This window comes from Salvia miltiorrhiza, chromosome 8 (genome assembly GCF_028751815.1).
Source record: "Salvia miltiorrhiza cultivar Shanhuang (shh) chromosome 8, IMPLAD_Smil_shh, whole genome shotgun sequence".
Lineage (NCBI taxonomy): Eukaryota > Viridiplantae > Streptophyta > Magnoliopsida > Lamiales > Lamiaceae > Salvia > Salvia miltiorrhiza.
The window spans coordinates 45,923,447-45,927,949 of NC_080394.1; the positions used below are offsets into that span (position 1 = coordinate 45,923,447).

The 4,503-nt window shown below is 43.6% G+C and overlaps 1 long non-coding RNA gene across 1 annotated transcript; it reads right to left on the minus strand.

Moving 5' to 3' along the window:
- Positions 1-1,403: 1,403 nt before the first annotated feature.
- Positions 1,404-2,361, minus strand: LOC130996811 (uncharacterized). The gene is made up of 2 exons (XR_009092823.1): positions 2,156-2,361; positions 1,404-1,645 (listed from the first exon to the last, which is right to left on the minus strand). It is a non-coding gene; the product is annotated as an uncharacterized LOC130996811 (long non-coding RNA).
- Positions 2,362-4,503: the final 2,142 nt, after the last annotated feature.

A 4,503-nucleotide genomic window follows, 5' to 3' on the forward strand; every position in this document is an offset into this window, starting at 1 on the left:
ATTGATGTCGAAGACGAGGTTGCACATTGATCTCCGAGTCTTGACGCCATCTGATGGTTCTCCAATGATGTTCTCCTTTGAGTGGAGTTCAAACCACCTTCGATACTTCTTAATCTCTTCTGGAGATGGTGGGGCTTCTTCGGTCAGAATGGTTCTGAAGTGTTGAGCACTTTCTGGAGCAGGGGAGAGTTGAGCTGGAGCTGCTTCTGCACGTTCAACTAGATCTTCAGCAACTGGAGTTCCCCCTTGACTGATGCCATCTGCATTGGCTCCAGTCTGAACTTCAGACCTTTGACTGATCTTTTGATACTGAAGCATCTCAGTATCTTCATCTTTGCCTGGTCCCCACACCAAGACAGTAGAGGGCTCGGTGTTGTGGATTTTAGCTTTGGAACCTTCAGTGTTCTGGACACACTTTTCAGCTTCTTGTTCCGTGAAATCATCTGTAGACTCATCAAAGATCACATGAGGTGTTTCTTCAACACAAAGAGTTTGAGAATTAAACACTCGATAGGCTTTGATTGAACGTTCTGTTCCAGAGTATCCAAGGAAGACACCTGGATCAGCCTTGCTATCGAAAGTGCTTAACATCTTCTTTTGATTGTTGTGGATGAAACACTTAGAACCGAAATCATGAAAGTAGGCAATCGAAGGCTTTCTGTTCTTCCATAGCTCGTATGGAGTTTTTCCATGTCTCTGAGTGAGAAAGGAGCGATTCTGCGTGTAGCATGCGTTGTTGACTGCTTCGGCCCAAAACTTCAAGGGGAGTTTTGATTCGGCTAGCATCGTCCTTGCTGCTTCCTTCAAAGACCGGTTTCTTCTTTCTGCAACTCCGTTCTGCTGTGGAGTTCTTGCTGCAGAAGTTTGATGACTGATTCCTTGTTCATCACAATACTCACGAATGACAGTATTGAGGAACTCAGTCCCACGATCTGATCTGATGCTGATGATGTTGACTTCCTTTTCAACGCTCAGTCTTCTCAGCAGCTTTGGCAGTTCCTCAGCGTCTCTTTCTTCTTGAAGAGAAAGATGACCCAAGTATATCGTGAATAGTCATCCACAACTACTAAGGTGTACTTCCTACAGTTGTAGCTTCTTGGAGTGATAGGGCCAAACAGATCCATGTGAAGTAGATGCAGAATTCTTTCAAAGGAGTGTCCTGACTTTGACTTGAATGACATTCGCGTCTGCTTTCCTGTCGCAGCCCGATTCCCGACACTAGTGATAGTGGGGTACGAGTATCGATACGACTATTTTTAAAAGAATAAAAGATAAGAAGAATAGGTCGAACATCAAGCGGAAGCTTGCATCAAAGCATGCTAAGGAAAATCATCATAAATGAACCCAAGGGTAAAATCGTCAACGTCGTTATAACTTTTTAATTATCAGGAATTTCACGAACAAAAACAAAACGGGTATAGCTCATTTTTCATAAGGAATCATAAAATGCAGAGTATCGCAGCAAAAGGCGAATCGATTACATGTATGAAGACACATAACCGTGAGTAAATTGCTTGATTTCAAAAGAAAACAAAGTATCTCAATCCTCAAGACTCTATTAACATGAAGGCAATACGAAAACATAATTACATCGATTGAAACGTTTCCCCCACTAGCACCAGACCAATCTCGCTCCTCGCTTAGCCTGCACATTTAGAAATACATGCAGGGCATGAGTACATAATACTCAGTGAGCAAACGCCGAAAAACAAGAAATGTGCTCTTAGAGCTATAGGTTTGAAACTTGCCCCATCTCAGCAATACACAGGAATAAATTTAGCGTAAATTAACCTGTGTAAGCAGTTTTAATAATCATGATATCATAAAGAAACGACTGCAGTCAAAGATCTCAACATGTATGCACCACATCTACAACTCGTTATTATCAAAGGTACTGAGAAGTAGGCCTCCCTCTCAAGTACCGTGACCGGCCGACCCGAAGACGGCTCACAGTCACCTCTGTGCACAAAATCCCGCTTGTGGCAGGACCGAATTCGTCTCAGTAGAGGGTAACACACAAGTCATTATCAACAAAAATCGGCAAGTCAAACAGTTCTCAAATATCATTTATCTCAAAGCATTTGATAAATTCATAACATCATCAAAACAGTTTCGAAAGCTCGTATGATATATGTATACTCAAAATATTGCCCACCTGAAGTCCTTCGCTTATTCTGGAAAGAAATCAGGCAACTTACTTCTTCGTCTCGCTCGGGCCTTCATATGTCATCATCACATCGTCATCGTCATCGAAGGTTCATGTGATAAAACAAACCTTAGTCAGAACTCAATTTCCAAATCCAATCTCTTCTTTACTTTAACTTCTCACTCAACGTCTATTTACCCGTTATAACTCAATCCCTAGGTATATGACTCATCCAAAAACACCTAACGGATGGACTCGAATTTATACGAGGTCGTCCTAGGGTGGTAAGGTGACTCAAGTCGTCTCACAAGGAAGACTTAGCAGGGCTCTAACCGTATTGCACACAAGAAACTTAAAAGAAATCTAAACACTCTAATCGGGTAATTGGGTCTGGCACTCTCTCCGATTAACTAACGCGTAATTAAATAAGCTTGTAATTATCTAATGCAGAATCAACAGAAAGCATATAAATCTATCTAGGCGGAATGAGAAGGAAGCAGATTAAGAACGCAGGAAACTAAGAAACCTAGGGTTTTAACTAGCAATCTAGAAAGCATTAGATAAATCAATCAATCATAAACAACGATTATCTAGGCGAGATTAAAGAACAACGATTCATCAATTGAACATGGAACAACGATTATCTAAGCAATGCAATAACGAGAAAGCTTGTAAAGATTAACTAATCAAAATGAAGAACTTACAATCGATCCAATGAAATCAACGATCTAGCGGAATCCACAAGTATCTAGAATGTTTCTATCTATCTAAACTATGGGAAAAAACATAAAATCGCAGGTGGAGGCTGCTGGAGTCGGAATTGTGAAATAAAACCCTCAAAATCGGATTTTATAGCAATTTCCGTAACTGCCAGATCTGCACAGGGGCGGCGGCCGCCGTGAGACGGCGGCGCCGTGGACGGCGGCCGCCGTGGGACGGCGCCGCCGTGATGCCCCTTCGCGGTTTCCTCCAAAAATTGTACGGCCCGCGCCGTGGGGCCGCGGCCGGCGTCTGGACGGCGGCCGCCGTGAGACGGCGGCGCCGTGGACGGCGGCCGCCGTGACACGGCGGCGCCGTGGTCCGTCTTCGCAGATTGCTCCCAAGGTTGCACGGCCTGCGCCGTGGGGCCGCGGCCGCCGTCTCCACGGCGGCCGCCGCCTGGCGGCGGCGGCCGTGAGCCTGACTCCAAAACATGCTCGAAACAATACCAAAACGCTCGGCAATTCGCGAATCCTGCACGCGACAATAGTACATCCAAAAAGATCATCAAGCACGTGAAAAATAGAGCAAAAAGGTACGAAACGAGCTCGAATGCACAGCAGGAAAACTCATAAAATCATCACGAAATAGGGCTAAACAACCCCCCCACACTTAAATCCTTGCTTGTCCTCAAGCAACAATCACAACATTGACAGAAAATCCACAAGCGATTCTCCTCACCAAGCAAACACAACCCAATCCAAGTCCTTCAAGAAATCAATGTCCCCAATCAGATGTTCAAAGTTAAGGTTTAAAAATGCAACAACAAGGTGATACAACTCAATCCGATCAGACCCGATTCTCTGCTAGGGGTGAATTTCCTAATGCAATTTCCTTTACAATCATATCTCATTCATTTTTCACATTCGTTCATTTTTCACATTTCACTTCTCTTCTTTTTTTTTTTTTTTTTGGGGTCAAGTTATTTTCGCTCTTAATAGATGGGCCATAATTCACAAGATTGAACTTTTGGAGGTGATCCAAAATATTCTCGTGTGGTTTCCCATGCTCATAATGAAACCATTAGAGGAGCAGAGACCCAAAGCTATCAGAACTCAACAACCAACCAAACAATTCAGCACAGAGAAATATATTAGGAAATTGCACTGAAAACACTCCCCCTAGCATCTACCGGACAAATCACGTCAAGAGTTGCTCAACAGGGTGTTGCACCAAAAGCTTAAGCTAATTACACCATGTTGGGAACAAATCAATCATGACAGACAAGGACAACAAACAACACAAACACAATCCAGAATCGCCATTGAATCACTATCAACATGCGATGCACTTAAAAACAAGCAAGAAGACAAGGTAAGGGGACCATTCGCCCCAACACAAGAAAGCCCAAGAACACAACAGGAAAACACCCACAGGATTTACAAATACCAACAAGCGCCCCCCCCACACTTAAAATCTGGCATTGTCCTCAGTGCAAACAAAAAGAGGGGTGAAAGAGGAAACTTCCCTAAATACCGATCAAGTGGTGAGTCTGTAGTGTCCCACAATGTCTGCCTCTCTCTCATCCATAGAGCAAGCAGTCTCCAACGCAACAACCTGCACCAAACAACAGAAACAACAAAACACAACATAAACAA